The following is a 19,949-nucleotide window of genomic DNA, read 5'->3' on the forward strand; positions in this document are numbered from 1 at the left end:
TGCCATAAATTAGACAAATAATACAGAGCATGTTTTAATTAAGTTAAAACTTGATTCTAAACTATTTACCAGTCTCAACATATTCTGCTTATATAATAGTGAAGTAAGTCATGTATCCACATTTTAATAGGAATAAATTATCTAAAACACTGTCAATAATACAAACACCATCTAATAGGAAACTCAACTATTTAACAATACTAACAGTAATACAAAATTAATATTTTTGTAAATTCACTAGAGTTTTACAAAAAACTTCAGATAAATATTATTATTCTTCAGATAAATATTATTACTCTGATACTGCAAATGATGAAACTGAGATCCTGAATATTTAGCATGGGTACACAAAGACACAAAGCCATAAGGCTAGGCATATAGCAATTTTTATGATAAATTTTTGTTGAATTAATAAACCCATGGACTATCCAAAGATAAAACCTAGGTCTCCAGAACTTATAGTATCTCGCTATATAACAAATAGAACCATTGGATAGTATAAAACACACTTAGAAGCCAGAGCTACATTTCCTTTCATTTAATCATTGATTTATGTATTCATCCACTCACTCATCTATTCATTCTATGTTATTTCTCTTAAGTTTGTCGATAGCACATTATCTCTGAGAAATTTTATTAGGTATAAAGATGTGTCGATACATGAAACAATCATATCCTCAGTATTCACAGAGTGTGTAGTTTATCAGAGAATATAGACAATTATACAAGTAATTTCCATGCAGTTAACATAGGAAAAGTAAAGAATGCAAGGGAATCAGAAAGTAGGGCATACTAATCTGTGGCCTGGGAGAGGGAGACAGTGAAAAAACCCCAGAAGTGAATTTAAGCCAAGTCCTTATCTAAGAATGGGAATTAGCCAAGTGAAGGCACCCAGAATTTGGAAAAAGTGGGAGAACACTGAATGCAAAAGAATTGCATAGAGAGAGGAAGCTTATAGGCTAGAAAAAAAATAGTTCAATATGGATGAAAGATCGAGTGCAAGATGGAGTGTGAAAAGACATGAGAATAGAAAGAAAAGGGCCAGAAGATAGAGAGACTAGTGTACCATGTTAAGACATTAGATGCATCTTCAAAGCAATGGTTTGTTTTGAAATAGAGGATTGGTTAGGCAGGGGAACATCATGATCAGAGATGCATTTTTGTTTGTTTTTTTAAAGATGCTTTTACAGAGATTTTATATAGACAAAATTTTAGAAAAAAACAAAAAAGCCAGATGATATGTGGATATCAATTGATTTTAGTGGTATTAGAGAAAAATAAATAATTAGGAGATATGTTTAAAGACATATACAAAGCATCCTAATTAATTTGGGGTGAGTCTTTGGGATGGCTTCCCAATTCTGAGTCCCAAGATTAAACAGGCCAATCCTGGGTCGGGCACAGTGGCTCATGCCTGTAATCCCAGCACGTCGGGAGGCCAAGGTGGGTGCATCACCTGAGGTCAGGAGTTTGAGACCAGCCTGGCCAACATGGTGAAACCCCATTTCTACAAAAATTACAAAAAAAATTAGCCTGGTATGGTGGCACACACCTGTAGTCCCAGCTACTCAGGAGACAGAGGCAGGAGAACTGCTTGAACCCAGGAGGCAGAGGTTGCAGTGAGCTGAGATCATGCCACTGCACTGCAGCCTGGGCAAAAGAGCGAGACTCCATCTCAAAAATAGATAAATAAATACGTAAAATTTTAAAAAGCAGGTCAGTCCTGTCTCTGGTAAATATTGCAGATTGGTTCGATCAACATATATTCTTTAAACTGGGGAATGGCGAGGTAAAATCTCATTTCTTATACTTTTGAAGCTAAGTTTTCAAAAGTGACAAAGTTCTACACTGCAGGCTCCCATATAAGACTTGAAAGGCTGAACTAAAAATTATGTGGAAGAGGTCATGAGGCTTCTCTATTAAGCAAAGTCAGAAAATATTTTTGTTTCCTTTTTTGGAGGTTTTTGTTTGTTTGTTTGTCTTTAATAGTAGCCATATAAGGGTTTCTGTTATCTGGTCCCTGGCATTCTGTATATTTGGGGAGCAGAAAGCTGCTGCTGCTTCAGGCTTTCAATAAAATATTTCTGCGGTGTGACTGTACAGTTTTCCTATTTGTATGGTTTCTAGAAGTTTAGTATGTAATTCCCGTACCTAAATAATATTCTTAAATAAACGCATTTGTTCTTTCATACTAGCTGGAGTGGATTTTATTGTCAGCTGTAAAATTCTCTGCTAGTTATAACTTGTTTTTCTAGATTTTGCTGTGGTCGTTACTAGCTATATAGCCTTTGAAAATATGAGATCCCTTGTTCAAAAATATTAAGAATTTTAAGATGGCAACAACAGAACATTAAATCAAACACTGAGAGTTTCTAATCCCAGACCCCTGTGCACCTTCACAAGTCATACACTCAGAAAGCTGATCCTGGCTGGGTTACAAAACAACTGCATGGGCAGATGTGGTTGGGGCGGAGGGTGGGGGGCGGGCAGTGATTCTGGAACCAGGCATGTTTAGGTTTAAAGCTCCACCATCTTGTAGCTGTACCATCTGGAACAGCTGCTAGTTGATGTATCAGCAAAAGAGAGAGAGAATAATCACTCAAGAGCTTATCTTTATTCTTCTTGGAAGTGCCTTATGCTATTTATTTCACCTTAAAAGACATTGGACCAAATTAGCCACAGGCTGTCTCCTAACTGAAAAGTTTCTGGGAAATATAAGAAAACAATTTTGATGGCGGTGAGTTTTGTGGTATTTGCTACAAATCTCAATATGCATTTCTACAAGTCACAAGAAGTCCTGGAAATCCACAGCCTTACCACCACCAGACTAGAGTCTCTACTATGAGGCTTATCACAGAATGTGTCACGGAAGTGTAAAACTTGAAGATGAGTAGAAAGGAGCTGAGCTATGTAGCCCTAACTCCCCTTCCCTAACTCAACAATCTAATCATTTATTCTTTCTTTAAAGAGGAGTAGACAGAGATATACCTGGAGTATTATTCTATGGGAAATCAATATACACGGAAACTAAAGGCCATTGGAACATGAGATTACCTGCCAACAACTTTTCTCCTCCATGCCCCTTCTATTAGCACTAGTCATGGAAGTATCAAGAACAATATGGATGATGAGGATATTGTATTGTTTTAAGGCAATAACTGTACCTGTGGGTGAACCTGGTGCCCAACCATCTTCAGTAAAACACCTATGTGCCCAGAACCCTGAACATCCCAGAAAGGAAGAAAGGTAGGCTGCTTAATGAGTACATCTCCCAATGCATTGGCACCCCAAATACTGTTCTTTTCAAATCCCCTTTCCATAAAAAGGCTTGCAAAACTGCGGGGTTATTTTGGTTGGTAGTGGGTTTTTGTTTGTTTGTTTGTTGTTGGTTTTTTTTTTGTAAAGAGTTGCTGGAGGGAGGGAAGGGGGCTGGACTTAATTATTTTAACTTTTAATTTTACAGATATTTACATCCTGCTTATATAAATTAAACTCATTCAAAGAGTAGTTAAAATAAGCTTAATAATAAAGGCAGAAATTTGAGAGACAAATAAAGAATCGTAATGTATAACAAAACCAAAGAAAAGTCATTGATCTATTAGTTGATGTTTCAGAATACATACATTATTGTTTTCATGTGTGGAGTGTGCTTAAGCCCTGGAAATGTCTATTATGAAGATATAACGTTGGAATTTGACATAATTACATGTCTGAGTGGTAGATTAGGGTAGTCTTAATGGCACTTGATTTCAAGAGAGTTCAGATTTGGTACAGTGTTTAGATTTATAACCTTTGAAAGTCACAAAATATTCCATTAAACTGTTCCAATATTTTATACAGGGTCACTGTATTCTTGCTTTGATGTGACCTTTATGTAGTTGGTTGCTTCAGAGCAGATTACTGGTTCCCAAAGGTTACATGGGATTCATCTTTCTCTATTTTACTTCCATTCTCAGTCACATTTACTATTTCACTGTGAACTTCTTTAAAGGTATGGGATTATCTAATACTACTTGTTAATAATATGTTAATATGCTATTTTGTTTTAAAACTTACGAGACTGGTTTTTATATATTTGGTAACCTATCATACATTTAAGCACCATACATTAGATTTAACTGCTGTTTATTCAGGTGTCATTTGAAGAATAGTCATATATCTTAATGGAGAGACGTGAAAAGCAAGTGCGGAAGGACTTCAACATAAAGAGAAGACAAATAGCACATTGTAGGATTCAGTTGCAATTGGAACAAACTAGAGAACTTTATTTATAAGATATTCAATCATTTTTTCAGTATGGCTACAATTTTCTTTAAAAAATGATTACTAAATTTCCTAAAATTTAAAAATAATATATAATCATCTCCTTATAATATTCAACCACTAAAAGTGCCTTTATTTTAAAATTAATGATAAAAAATTCTACATAAAGTAATATTTTGATCCCACTTCACAGCAACAAAGAAAGCATTCATAATGGCATTACTTGCCACTGATAATGCTATTTATAGTTTCTTATATTTGGTAAATTATTAATACTGCTGATTATGTTTATTCCAAAGGGTAGCAGGTTTCTATAATTTTGCTTTTTAAAAATTTTAGTAACACCTCTAATTGAAAGCTTTCTCTAATTGAAAGCTTTTTTAAAAAAAAAATTGTGTTAAAAAAAAATAGTGGTAAACTATTTTTTCCAGTTTTCTTCATTGTATCAATTTGTAGAAGTCAAAATAAAAGACACTTTTACCCAGAATGACATAAGGTAGCATACACACTAAAAGTCATGTCAGATAACTTACCAATATAAGTTAAATAGTGTAAACACTCACATGCAGTGAAAATTCAGCTACTGAGAATCAAGTAGCCTTTTTTAAATGTGAAATGACAACAAACAAATGGATTATGAGGATTGAATCAACAGATTCAAAAAATGGAACACTGCTAAGTATTTGTAATACTTCAATATTTATTGAATGAATCCTATTTATATATTATTTCATCATTTGAATCAATATCATTTTAACAAATTAGCATAGAAGAAATGAGACCATTCAGCAAAGTACTGTATGAAAATACCCTAATATGAAAATAACATCTTTGTTATATTCCTAATATCAAGGAATATATAGTTTTAGTCTGAGATCCCCACAGGGAGGAATTTAAGGCTCAGCTAGGAAACTTTCCACCCACCTCTGCCAAAATGGTAGGCGATTCTTTATTGAAGGTAGAGAGGAAGCACTGTACAAAAGGGGGAGAATGTAGAGAAATATATAAAGGCCCAAACAAAATGTACCTACTTTGCACTGATTAATCCACAAATATCTATGTTTGCAATAGTTGCCAATATGCGCTTAGAATCTTGTTTCTTGTAATATCCAAGAGTGTACAGGAAAAGCTACTCTGTTTTTCCCTTCTTGTTGCAGTGACAACAGGCTCCCTCTATATGGCTCACTTTTTGGCCACAGTTTTAATAAAAGCTATAAAATTCACTCTTGTTTTATTTTTTAACCTAATGTGTTCTGTGAATTAATTCACTGGGCAAACACATTTTATCACAATCTACCATTGAGATACAAAAATCTTGTAATGTGGCAACTTCTTAGATGCACATTCTTCCAACTGATTTATATATATATGTGTGTATATATATATGTGTGTATATATATGTGTGTGTGTATATATATATATATATTTTTTAATTTTGACAGTCTTGCTCTGTCACCTAGGCTGGAGTGCGGTGGCGCCATCTCTACTCACTGCACCTCCACCTCCCGGGTTCAAGTGATTCTCGTGCCTCAGGCTTCTGAGTAGCTGGGACTACAGGCCCAGGCTACCACACCTGGTTAATTTTTGTATTTTCAGTAGAGACCGGCTTTCCTGGAATTGAACTCCTGGCCTCAAGTGATCCACCCATCTGGGCATCCTAAAGTGCTGGGTGATTTATTTATTTATTTATTTTGGCGGTACATTGATACTTTTATCACGGACAACGTGGCCCCTTCCACATCCACAAATCAGTGCTGTCCAAGCCCCACCCAGGAGCCCCTGTCCAGCCACTGCTCTCCGAGGACCTCGCCCAGGTTTCTGTCACATTATCACTCGCCAGGACACACAGTAGTTCTTCCACTCTTACCTGAGGTTGTATTATAAAAGCACATGCTGGTTGTAAACACCTTCAACAACGCAGAAATGAGCAAGGGGAAAGTGGAACTTACTGTGGACATGGCCGCAGGACCACACTTTTGTTCCTGTTGGGATGCTTGGGTCGGTTTCACAAGTCGCCTCACAATCCTGTAGGCTGACCCCGTCTGTCCGGGCGCCTCGCGCTGCCTGCCTCCTGGGCACTCTGGGGCGACATGGACGAATGTGCGCTTGTCTAAGCTTCAGTGCGTGCAGTGAAGAGTCTGCACCAAGAATGGTCCATCAATGAGCGGGAGGACTACCCGGGAGGGGCTTGCATGCCTCCCATCCTGGGCACTTCCTGACTTTCTGCAGGAAGTGCTGTCCTTGAGTCATTCTGTTTTGTCCTGAGGCTGCTGCGAGGAGGGGGACAGATGAGCACATGCTGGAGGCTTCGGTCCAGGCACAGCAGCAGGTCCCAGCTGGCCCGCTTTCCCTGACCGGAGAAGAGCAGCCCCCACCAGGCTGCGGGCACAGTCCCAGCTCACACAAGGCCTAGAGCGCACTGCAGGGCCCCAGCAGTCTTAATTTTCACCCTTGTCCCTCCTGCTTTCCAGCTTTGGAGTCCTTGTTAAAAGGAACTCGAACCATAAAGTTATAAACACGACACCTGCATTCCCAATCCTTCACGGTTTTCTTTTTTACACACAAAACTTACAATCTTTACTTTTTCCAAGAAAACCAGTTTTTTCCGACACTTTAAAAAACAAATTATCCTTTTATCATATGTTGAAAGCCCTACCCATAACAAACCCACTTCTGCGTTTGACTCTGTTCACTGACCCTTCATTTACTTCCTAAACTGACTCTTTTGGTAACTTTCAGTGAAGAGGTGGCTTTAATAAATATATTCTCCAGAAATCTCCAGAACCTTTGCGTGGGTCAGGGTGAGAGGTGCCGCCACGATGTAAACAGAACAGCTGAGTCCTCCGGGTAGGTGCCAGGTGCCATCTGCACAGGCCGCGTGTGTGGGAGGCATGGAATCAGAGGCGCTTCCTCAAAATGCATCCCTTGTCTCCGACAGAGCACACAGGCCCTAGGGCCCGGTAAACAGGGCTGGTCCCAGCGGATGCATACCACTTCCTGGTCTTGGGGGATGGTACGCCAGAGGCTGCCCAGAGCAGGAAGCCCATGCAGAGGCCAGGGTCTCTTGTCCCACTCGGCAGAGACTCCAGAAGGAGCAAGGGGGCAGCATCAGAGCCTGGGGCCTGGACAGGGGTGCGCAAGGGCACAGCAGCTGCAGGCCATTGGGAAGGCCAGAAGAGGGTGAGTGGAAAGCCGAGGGACCGTGGAGTGACTCAGAGAAGGCGCTATTCACCTGAGAGTCCTGCATGTGCCGTTTGTGTTTCATCCGGGGATTTTGAAACCAGGTTTTTATCTTGGACCTCCGAGAGGGGCATCTCCCTGGCCAGCCTCTTCCGCTCTAGAGGGCCCAGGTACTGGTGGTGCCGGAAGACGGTCTCCAAGTCGCCGACCTACTCAGTGGTAAAGGCAGTGCGGACGCTGGGGGCGCCAGGTGTCCCCTTACTCAACCCAGCCGCGGTCCTTTCCGGCGCAGGCAGATTTGAGGACCTAGCCTCCTTGATGCTGACGGCCTGAGGGGGCTCCCGGGTGCCGGATATCTGACCCGGGCCAGGGAGGCTCCCCTGCGAGACATGGCAGGCCTGGAGGTGTGAGTCGGCCCTGAGCAGCTGCTCTGGGAGAGCCAGTCCACTGAGCCAAAGCTGGAGGGCAGCTGCCGGCCACAAAGTGGGGAGGAGGAGAGACGCGTGACCGTCAGGTGGGCCGGAGGGAAGACCGGGCGGGGCTGGCCAGGCGCAGGATCTGCCTGGGTGGTTTTTAAATCTGTAACATAATATTTGCTTTTAATTTTTAATGTTACTATGTTGTCAATGTATTGCAAAGCTTAAACTCTTTTTCGTTAATACCACGTAATTTGAGTTTTTTTTTAAAAAATTTGCCAATTAAAAGTGAGATTACTTTGATTTAATTTCTTGTGATAATATTTATTTATGGCCTGGCACGGTGGCTCATGCGTGTAATCCGAGCACTTTGTGAGGCCGAGGCGGGTGGATTGCTTGAGGTCAGGGGTTCTAGACCAGCCTGGCCAACATGGTGAAACACTGTCTTTACTAAAAATACAAAAATTAGCCGGGCGTGGTGGTGCGTGCCTGTAATCTCAGCTGATTGGGAGGGTGAGGCACGAGAACTGTTTAAACCCAAGAGGTGGAGGTTGCAGTGAGCTGAGATTGCACCGCTGCACTCCAGGCAACAAAGTACGAGTCTGTTTCCCCCCAAATATATATATATATTTATAATGCTGGCACTAAATGGTGGTTGCAATATGTATAACTATCAAGCAGATGGCTTATTTTAAACCTACAAAATACATTTACATCATGTGTCTAATTACATTAGACTGGTTGATGGGACAACAAAAAAGAGAAGATAAATTCTGTAAATTGGGGTCACTTATGACTGATGAACATCTACTAAACTAAATTCTCTCATCTATATCTACAAGATACGGTTTTGGAGGATGGGATAGAAAACAATTTTTGACACAGAACATACAAACTCTTTAAACTTGATACTTTTATAGTATGATTTTTCCTACCTTATGTATAACAAAACTCTAAAGCGTGTGAATTTTCAGAAGTAACCAAGCATGGCATTTTCCTTTACGTTTTTTCTTGCATTGAGTGGTTTCTGTCATCTTCAAAAACACTAGAATGGAGATCTCTTACAACAAGTAACTGATCACTCAGTTGGCTAAAGTCCAGATTGAGGGCCAGGTGTGGTGGCTCACACCTGTAATTCTAGCAGTTTGGGAGGCTGAGGTGGGAGGATTGCTTGAGGCCCAGAGTTTGAGACTAGCCTGAGCAACATAGCCAGATCCTGTCTCTATCTCTATACACACACACACACACACACACACACACACACACACACACACGACCAGATTGTGATCTGGCTCAGAGCCATTCTTTCCAATTACACACCCTTCCCTTTTGTTTAAGAGTATTTAAAAGAAACCCAGCAATTCCAAAAAAATTCCCAGAAAGAACAACTACAGATCCTCAGTAGGGTTCATTGTTAGCATCCCTGAAATATCTTGGAAAGGAACTTACTGGAAGTTTACACCCTCTTTAGTTCTTTGAAATGCTTCTCCCAACTGTACAATATACATCAATGGTACAGCTTCTGGAGAAGAAACTTTCTGCCTAAAAACAGATGGTAACTACATCATTGAAGCAGAAAATTGTGTATGTATAATTTTATAGATATTTTATTTTATATATTTTAATAGGAGGAAAGTAAAAGGATATAAAAGCTAGCTGGTCACATGTTTTGAGTAACATTTCCTCCCCCTTATACTCAGGGTCAGCTTGCATTCCATTTGATTAACACTGATTTGATTTTTTATCTTTAGAATTGATTTAGATAAATAGGATGTCAATATTAGGAGATTTCCTCCTCAATAAGCTGCTTGCCTTCTCTATGCAGTGCGTTATGTCATTTCAATCTGGGTGATAACAATCTAGAATCAAAGCAGTTGTTTAATCTTCATTCCTAGCCGCTTTCTAGGCAGTGGCAATTGTCAGCACTCCCATAAAAATTCTGGAAGATGTGACACTAAGTAAGATGATAATCAATACCACTTTTCCAGGATTCAGAAGCTTTAAGGACTATGTGTAAATAGCAGGATTTTGACGATATTTAATGAAGTCTTTTCTCTACAGCAGTAGACATTATCAGAGAAAGAAGTATCAATGATATCTACTAATGTATGTTATATATCATAAAAGAATGATATTTGGGTAAGTTACAAAATGAGTAAACTGTAATTATGGACAAATTTGGTCATGGTAAATAATTTGCCTAATAATTTTCTTCCCTTCAATTAAAATTTTGTTTTATTAAATATATGGATGTTAATCTAAGTATATTGTTAAACAGTAAGAAATAGGGTCTATAACATTGATGTAGAAAATGCTTGTGTATATGAGAGCGTGCCTACTATGTGTTTTCTTACACTTAAAACATAGCAACTTTTGAGAGAAATTTTAGCTTAATTTTGCAGATGTGAAAACTGAAGTAGAGAGCTTGAGAAAATCATTGTCAAAAAGAAGCAGGAATTAAGCTTCTGTTTGACTTATTTCAGGTCCCACCCAAGGATCATACAAAGACTTAAAGCTTCTTAACTAAGCACCAGAAGCACCAGAGAGAGAGGAAAAAAAAAAAGTAGTATTGTACTCTTACCTCCAGGTGATAAAGCCAATGTTTTCTCTACTTGCTCTCAGTATTTTTGTGAAAAGATTTACTCATGATTCTCAAGCAATTTCAGTGAAAGCCCAACTGTTTCAAAAAATTTTACCTCAGCACTAAATAACAAAAGTCTTAAGAAGCTATTTTAGAATCACGTTGACATAGTAAATAATCATTGTGTTTACAGGCTGATAGGGTCTGAAACCAGGTATGTTTTTTGTATAGCAATGCTTTTCACCAGTCACGTGGAACTAATCATCGGGTGTGAAGTTAACCTGACTTATGGCAAAACACATGCAGACTTCTATGTAAAAAGGAAAAAAGCACAAATCAAAGGAAAATTAGTGGTGAGCTAGAAACAGCCTTCTCTGAATTGTCTAATTTATGTGACTTATGTCTTCCATCATATTTTCAGTAATACAGCTTTTGAAGTGAATTGCCTTTTGGCCAAGAGGAAATAAATGAGTAGATGAATAAAGGAAAAATGAGGTACTGAAGAAGAATGAAGACTTTCTAATATATCTTCTTCTATCAGGTATATAGCAAGAGTACTTACGTAGTTAACTCTTCTCCTAATCCTAAGCAATATCAAGATTTATTGTTTAATACTAAAGATGAAATAATACTTGAAGTTACACAAAATGTCATATATTGCAGGTATCATGATTACTGTCATTTAAATAAATTGTAAATCAACCTTCTTCTTGTTGCTGAGACAGAAATTTAGCTGCTGTGAAATACTGCGATCTTCCTGCTTTTCCACTAAACCATTATTGTCTTTTATATTCTAAGAACTATCATATGAATTATCTCCAAAATAATAAAGAACAAAGAATCGCTGCTGCAGAGAAAATCCTTTGGGAATTTCTCACAGGCAAGGTATTTCTCTTTTTCTTTTCTAAGGACACACAAAGATTCCTTAAAGCAGGAGTCAGCAAACTTTTCCTTAAAAGGAGTAGATAGCAAATATTTTAGAATTTTGCTGTCACCCAGTCTCTAGAGAGTCACAAGTACTAAACTCTCCAGTTTGTCTCAGAAAAGCAGCCATAAACAATGTGTAAAGAAATAGCAAGTCTGGGATCCAATAACTTTTTATTTACCAAAACAGGTCAGAGTTGGTCCACTGATTCTAGTTTACTGACTGATGCCATATGGGGTAGGTTCATCCTACCTTCCATTTGCCCAGAATAGACCATTGGAAATTTTTTAAAAGTATTTCCAAATCATAGTAATCTGCCTTTGTCTTTACTCCCCTTTTAGAATGAAATCTCTTCATAATTAAATCTTACTCATTCTTCAAATTCCATCTGAAATCCACCACATCAGAGAACTCCAGAGAGTATGATGTTTTGTGCATATTAGATTATCATAAACTATTTCATGCATTATGTCTTTTATCATGCTGACTTGTAGCACAATAATGCTGTAAGCATGAAAAGGAGAGAGGCTAAGTAAGTTTCTGTGATCAAATGAGGAAAAAGCAACAGTAAAGCCAAACTCTTTAATTCTACTTTAGCAGTCTTTAATAAGCTATTAACAATCTTATCGTTGCAAAAGAATACCTAGGAACATATAGCTCAACATTCCATCAAGCACAAAAAGCCCCTCGAGCTGTTAACTAGCAATTGATATCCAGTTTTAATATTTCCAATCATAAGAAAATAATTACAGATGTGCCTCGATTTACAAATAGCTTATTTTTTAAAAGGACCTTTGTGAATGCATTTCTTATTAAGCCAAATGGCACTATAAAATTACTTGCTAATGTATGCAGAGTTGCTGAAATGGTGAATGTTTATCCCTGTTAGTAAAAACTGCAAGTAGAAAGAAAAATAATGAGCTTCAATACGTCCTGTGGAGATATATCCACAATTGGACAGGTCTAAATGCTATTTCTTATAGTGAACAAAACTATCTTTTCTGTAATATTTACTTTTCTGCTGCAGATTTACTTTCACAGTGTCTTCTCTCTCTTTTCTGTGACTAATCTTCACGTATTTAAGAAAAAGTTGTCTTGTGTCCTCTAAGAATTTTTAAAGGACTATACCATATACTAGAATCGTGATTTTTTTTTTTCTCCATAGCATGTGATTCCAGGAAAACTTCCAACAACTCACATGTACATATGTCATTCTTAAAATATAATGTTTTCACAGTAGCAAGTGGTCTGACTAGCAGGAAACAGTGAGACTTGTCTTTTATGCCTTGTGAACTTGAATTTCCTTAAAATAGACTGTGCCAATGATAGACTCCCTTGATAAATCTGTTAGTAGTTTACATGTATTCCTTGTGTTTCAAGTAGATTTTCAGTAAGTTAAATGCAGAAATAACTCATTCATGTTACAATGAATTCTTACATAAACTATTTCCTCTTATTTCCTGGTCAGTTGAGTATTCAATGGAGGCTTGAAAGTCACACTGTAATATGGAATTCTACGTGATTTAACATCTTATGTTGTCACTAGTAATACTGCATAGTTGAACGTCTTAGGCTTAATTTCCTAAATCAGTGGACCTCTTTTTAACAAAGGAAAGATTCTTTCATGAGTAGTGAAGTCCCTGAAAAAAGAAGTTTGAAAAGTTCTTTTTGAAGTCTTAGCAGTAAAGTCACGGACATGACAGGGTACTGTGCGTTTAGATCTATATTTCACTTGCTTTTGCTGGGATAAGCACTCTCTGGAAGAAACTATCAGAATGCCAGAGGTTGAAACTGCTTTCAGCTTGTTTTTATACATAGTCATGGTTCTCACCATTTGTGGTCTTAAGTTCTGAGAATAGCTTCTAAAGCTGGTGATCAGCAGTGAAAGAGAGCTTAAATATATCAGTTTCTTATTTGCTTATGTTAAATAAGCAAGAGAAGAAAGTTTAAAGATATCAGTAATATAGCAATTGAGACTCCATTTAATTTGTTCCACATAGAGTCAGCATTTTTACTTAGTTAATTTAAATATTTTGAATCTATTTAATTTGTAAATTATATTTACCTTTATAAATATTGTTTTTAAATTATTGTGAGAGCCCAAAAGAGGAAAATCATGTGTGACAGACAGACGTTTAGGCAAAACCAAACAAAAACAAAAACACATGGGTAATATATCTGATTCTATCAATGTTGCAAGACTTTCTCATCAAGCTATTTATCTAGTGATCTGCAAATGGGCATGGCATTTTCTAAGCCTTCCAAATCAGTGTGATGCGGCCTAGAGCTACCACATCAATGCTCTTATCTATAGGATAAACCGACTAAACTCAATTGCAAGCCCTGACTTTTTCCTTCTATTCTCATCTTGAGTGGCTCATTAACTTGGAATACAAATATCAATGTATCAATGAGCTGGTTAAAGGCTCTCAGCATGAACTTAGATTTCAAAGTGGATGTGACTGAAGCGGTGACTGTCATTTTCATATAGCAACCATTCTGTGGAATTTGGTGATCTCCAGATTAGGAGCAGAACAGGGGAATTATCTGAAAAATGCGTGCCTATAGACAGCAGCTTCAGTCATATCCAAGAGTTCCAAGTTGTTGCTCCTGATGGCATACCTTATGGTTGTGAAACTTGCCTAACCAGCCTCTAAAATAAGTGAATTCCTTTCAAGGTATACATTCCCTACTAGTCCTGTTTCTCTAACTGAATCCTGACTAATACATTTATTAATATGGCAGAGTTAACAATGCATGACTCCAAATGTTATGTCATAAAAGGTGAAACAGCTTCTGTTTGGCTATCTTTCAGATGCTTGCCCTGGAAACCAACCATGATGCTGTGATGAAATCCAGGCAACTGAGTTGTGTTTTAGCCCAAAGCAGCAAATGGGATCCAGGTGACTGACATCATTATCTATCAGACATGTGAGAGAACTCCTTAGGATGATTTCAGACCCCGTTACTCATTATCTGCAACCACATGAGAAACCCGGAGCAAGAACCACCCAACCAAGGCCAATCTCTAGAACTTTGAAAGATAATCATAAATGTAAACATTTACGCTATTGTTTACACTACTGTGTGCTTTTCACACAGCAATACATATCAGTTACAGACTGCATTTATATTGTCTTAAAATCATAAATTTGGAACCACATTTTTACAATTCCCTTTCTTACATGATTCTAAGTTATGGATTTCCACAATAGATACGTTAACAAGATTTGGAAGAAAGGAGTTAAACAGCAATATTGTTTATGTTTGGAAAATCAGACTAGAGTGAGATGCTGTTACAAGTCACATATTTTAATGTGGATCTACTGGTTCATGTCATTGGTTCGAGGCGGTAGCTAGCCCACAGCAGCTTTAGATTCTGCCAGATCTCCTTGGGACTGCAGCCAGACCCAAAGCTCCTTCAGCTTCCCTCTGATCTCTTTCTTCAGTTTCCCTGGATCCTAGACCACACTTACATGGAACTCTGTAGAGAAATACCCCAGCTATACTACAGGCCCCCCATACAAACAAAATTGTAGGCTGGAGACAATGAGAGACTAATATAGATTTATATGATGGACAAATTTCAATTTATCCTCATGGGTTTCGGCTCATACTCAAATATTCTAGTTTGTCTTTCTTCTCTCTCACTTTATTTCCATTTTTCCTTTCTAGCTTCAGGACCATCATCTGACATAGGGGAAGAAGACTTACACATAATATCTAACCAGCACCCAAGGTATGTAAGGTTTAAACTTTATAATACATCCATTTTGTTTCTCATAGTTCTCTTTTACTCATCAAGTCATAACTGATAACAGTGATCCATATTTTGAAATCCAGTGTCCTTTCTGAAGTTTCTGTTTTCGATGATTCCCAGTGTCTTAGTTTAGGCTGCTATAATGAAAATACCATAGAATGGGTAACAGAAACAACAAACATTTTACTCACAATTGGAGATTGGCAAGTTTAAGTTCAATCCAAGCACTGGAAGATTTGATATCCGGTGAGGGCCCACTTTCTGGTTCATAGATAGCCATCTTCTGGCTGTGTTCTCACATGGTAGAAAAAGAGAGTTCTCTGGGGCCTGTTTTATAAAAAGGGCACAAATCCCATACATGAGGGCTCCACTGTCACAACCTAATCACCTCCCCAAGGCCTCACCTCCTCATACTATTACATTGTGGGTTAGGATCTCAACATATAAATTTGGTGAGGACACAATTGGTCCTCAGCAACCAGTCTGACTCATGCCTCTGTTCACTAACTTCTTTCTATGTTTTGAAACCTAGATGTGAAATAGATCCCCTTTTCTTGAATTTTTTCTATAGTCACTGTTCGTTGAATATTTCATTGAAGTTCTCAACCATTGGAGAAGTTTTACATTAAAAATATAATGTAAAATGTATTTGGCCACTTTCTATTTGGCATTTTTGTGTGTCTGCCTGCCTTTGCACCCTTCGTCCTCCAGGCATTTTGCTCAGTTCTAGACTGTCTCTAAGATAGTGCTTGCCTGTCTATGTTTTTCTGTTTCTCCAGATACTCCTTACTCCTGAATCCCAATATATCTATTTTCCTCACTTTGTACTTCAGAACCATTCATTTCTCCCCTTAATATCTATATGCAAAGATGCTAAAAGTACTTCCTAAGTGAAGGCTCACTGATACTATGTGTCATCTTTTAGTAGCATAGAAAAGCTGAAAGAATATTGAAATTGAAATCTGAATGTTTTATAATTCTCCAGATTGTTCTTATGATTATGTAAGTTTGAAAATTTCCAATATAGAAAATATGTACATATTTTAAATTAGGAATTTATTCATTTAATAAATTGCTACTGAGTACCTTCTATGTATCAGACATTGTTCCAAATGTTGGTGAGGCAATGAACTAAACAAACATTTTGCTCTCATGCAGCTTATCTTCTAGTGGCATGTGTGAGTGTAGATAGATGACAAAGTACAGTTTCTATATTTATATCCATTGAGGACCACTTCTATGAAGATAATTAAAGCAGGATAAGAACATTAATGAAAGTTAGGCTGTTATTTTGTACAGGCTTGTCATGAAAGATTTCAACAATAAAGATGTATTTGAGCAGAGACTTAACAGGAGGGAGGAAACAAGCCGTGCAGCTATTTTCGCTGAAGAGTATTTCAAGTAAACTAAACAACAAGACTATCCATGAAACTCAAAAGCAGAGAAAGCTGGCAAAAGCAGAGTCATGGAAGTATGGGGAGGCAAGGTTATAGCAAATAGGGACACTTTAACCACAAGGACTGTATTCGGAGTGTGATGGAAAGTCAAAATTTGTGAACAAAAAGTATGATTTCACTGATTTAGTATTTTTTATTTTTAAGATTAAATCACAAAATTAAGAATCACAGGCAGAAGCAAGGAAAAAAATCTGAATTCTCATTACCTCTAAAATTATTTAGGCAATAAGTAAATAAAAGCTCAGTATAGGAAAGAACTTTTTTGTGTTTGCTTGCTGTTGGATCCTCAGAAGCTAGGGTAAATTATTATACAATAAGTGCTCAATAAACATTTTCTATATATTGGCTTATACCAGATCAATCAGTCTTGGCCAAGATGAGTATTTATAAACATGGCTGCAACATTTGAACAGCTTAAAATTGTTTATAATATTATTTATTACTATTTTAATGTCTGTGATATCAGTAGCGATTATTCCTTCTTCATTTCTGATATTAGAAATTTTTATCTTATTTATTTTTTCTTAGTTAACCCAGCTAAAGGTTCATCTATTTTATTGATCTTTTCAAAGAACCAGCTGTTCAATTTGTTAATTTTCTCTCTTGATTTCTTATTTTTTTATTTCATTGATTTCTTCTCTAATTGTTACTTTTTTCCTTCTGTTTATATAGGTCTTCTTTAGTTTCATAAGGTGGAAACTTGGGTCATTTATTTTAGACCTTTGTATGTATTCAGTGCTATTAATTTGCCTCTAATTAGGCACTGTTTTTGTGGCATCCCACAAATGTTAATGTTTTATTTTCATTTTCATATTAGTTCAAAGTATTTTTAATATCTCTGGCAATATCTTCTTTGCATTATGTTGTGTTTAGAAATACATTGTTTAATCTCTAAATATTTCTAAATTTTTCAGCTATTTCTAGTCACCTATAATTTCTAGTTTAATTCTAGCGTGATCTGGTACATACTTTTTATTTCTATTTTTTACATTTATTGAAGTGTATTTATCTCAGTTAATATTCCATATAAGCTTGAGAAAAATGTCTATGCTGCTGTTGTTGGATGAAGTATTCTGCAAACATCAATTAGATATACTGATTGAATTCTGTGGTTCAGTTTGAAGGTATCATTGTTCTATTAGGGTTCTCTTAGAGGGACAGAGCTAATAGGATATATATGTATATATATTCTATTAGTTATCCTATATATCATACAAACATATATATATATATATATATATATGAGTTTATTAAGTGTTAACTTACATGATCAGAAGGTCCCACAATAGGCTATCTGCAAGCTGAGGAGCAAAAAGAGCCAGTTCCAGTCCCAAAACTGAGGAGCTTGGAGTCCGATGTTTGAGGGCAGGAAGCATCTAGCATGAGAGAAAGATCTACAGACTGGGGAGGCTAAGCCCATCTCTCCTTTTCACGTTTTTCTGCCTGTTTTATATTTGCTGCCAGCTGATTAGATCGTGCCCACCAGGTTAAGGGTGGATCTGCCTTCCCCAGCCCACTGACTCAAATGTTAATATCTTCTGGCAACACCCTCACAGACACACCCAGGATCAACACTTTGTGTCCTTCAGTCCAATCAAGTTGATACTCAGTATTAACCATCACAAGTCCATTCCTTGTGAATTTGAACAAATACATATCTTCTGAGATCATACATAATCTTCAAATAAAGACAATAATGAAGTCATAATTTTACGTAACATAATACCTATCCTTCGCACAACCTGAAACGCACCAATCCCCAACGCAAATATTGTTACATAAAGTTAAAAATACTTAAATGCTGATATGAAGTCAATAAATCTTAAGTCACATGATAAAGGAAAAGGAAAGAAAATGAAGGTATTTTCTTAGTACAAGTGTATACATGCACAAACATATCTTTAACAAAAGAAGGAGGAAATACTCATGACAATTACAGTCCTCGTTTCTGCAGCTGGTCACATGGTTGTAGCTGGTATTGATGCCTACCTTCTTCAACTACCCATTCTGTATGCCCTTTGCCTTCAGCAAGCACCTCAGCAGGTCATGGTTTTTCTCCTGGTGGAGTGACCCAAACATTCATTCCTGAAGGACCTGGGCCATTTGTAGTCTTGCCTGGATTGGGCTGTTGTAGTTCCCCATTGACCTTAATCTCAGGGCATGGTAATACTAAGAGACACCCTAATGGATCTTCTGTATTCCCTGCATACTCTTCCTTACCTCCATTGTGGAGTAGTAGACTGATTTCATCTTGATAGTCGGGGTCAGTCACCCCAGCCAACACTGTAACTCCCTTCTTAGCCTGTTGAGTTAAAGGTAGGAGGAGCCCAAAGTGTCCAGGTAGCAATATTAACTTCCAGTTTAATGTAATAATTGTTGTGTCTTCTGGTGACAGCTTTCCTTACTCTGGAACTAAGACCTCTAGGCCAGCAGAATGTAATGTCGCAGGAACAGGAAGTAAAAATTTTGCTAGTGAATCACTAGGGGTGATAGTGAGTGGTGCCACTTCCACTTCCACCCCTTGATTACTGGACCCGTAAGCCCTGGCTATAGGAGAAGCAGTACCATATACTGGATGCTGATTCAGAGCATACACAGCCTGCTAGAGACCTTTGTCCAAGCCTTCAAAGTATTGTCACCTAGTTGGAGTTGTAATTGTGACTTCAAAAGGCGATTTCACCATTCTGTCAATCCACCTGCTTCTGGATGATGGGTAACATAGTAAAACTAGTGAATCCCGTGAGGATGAGCCCAAAGCTGCACTTCTTTAGCCATAAAGTGAGTGCCTTGGTCAGAATTTCTGTACTGTGTGGAATACTACAGATAAGGCATTCCGTGAGTCCACGGATGGGGCAGAAGCATTGCGTGCAGGATAGGCAAACTCATATCCAGAGTAAGTGTCTATTCCAGTGAGTACAAACCTCTGCCCTTTTCATGATGGAAGAGGTCCAGTATAATCAACATGCCACCAGGTAGCTGGCTGATCACCCCGAGGAATGGTGCCATATCGAGGGCTCAGTGTTGGTCTCTGCTGCTGGCAAATTGGTCACTCAGCAGTGGCCATAGCCAGGTCAGCCTTGGTGAGTGGAAGTCCATGTTGTTGAGCCACTGCGTAACTTCCATCCCTGCTAACATGACCACTTTGTTCATGCGCCTATTGGGTGATGACAGGCGTGGCTGGGGAAAGAGACTGAGTGGCGTCCACAGAATGGGTCATCCTGTCCAGTTGATTATTAAACTACTCCTCCACTGAGATAACCACTTGGTGAGCACCTACATGGGATACAAATAACTTCACTTTTCAACTACTCAGAGAGGTCCATCCACATACCTCTTCCCCAAATTTCTTTTTTTTTTTTTTTTTTTT

At 37.9% G+C, this 19,949-nt stretch overlaps 1 pseudogene; it reads right to left on the reverse strand.

Annotated features, from left to right (window-relative positions):
- LOC108541913 (homeobox protein VENTX pseudogene) overlaps nucleotides 1-19,949 on the reverse strand; it is a 110,127-nt pseudogene that overhangs the window by 51,418 nt on the left and 38,760 nt on the right.

The sequence above is a fragment of the Rhinopithecus bieti genome, unplaced genomic scaffold (genome assembly GCF_001698545.2).
Source record: "Rhinopithecus bieti isolate Rb0 unplaced genomic scaffold, ASM169854v2 scaffold_1895, whole genome shotgun sequence".
Classification (NCBI taxonomy): domain Eukaryota; kingdom Metazoa; phylum Chordata; class Mammalia; order Primates; family Cercopithecidae; genus Rhinopithecus; species Rhinopithecus bieti.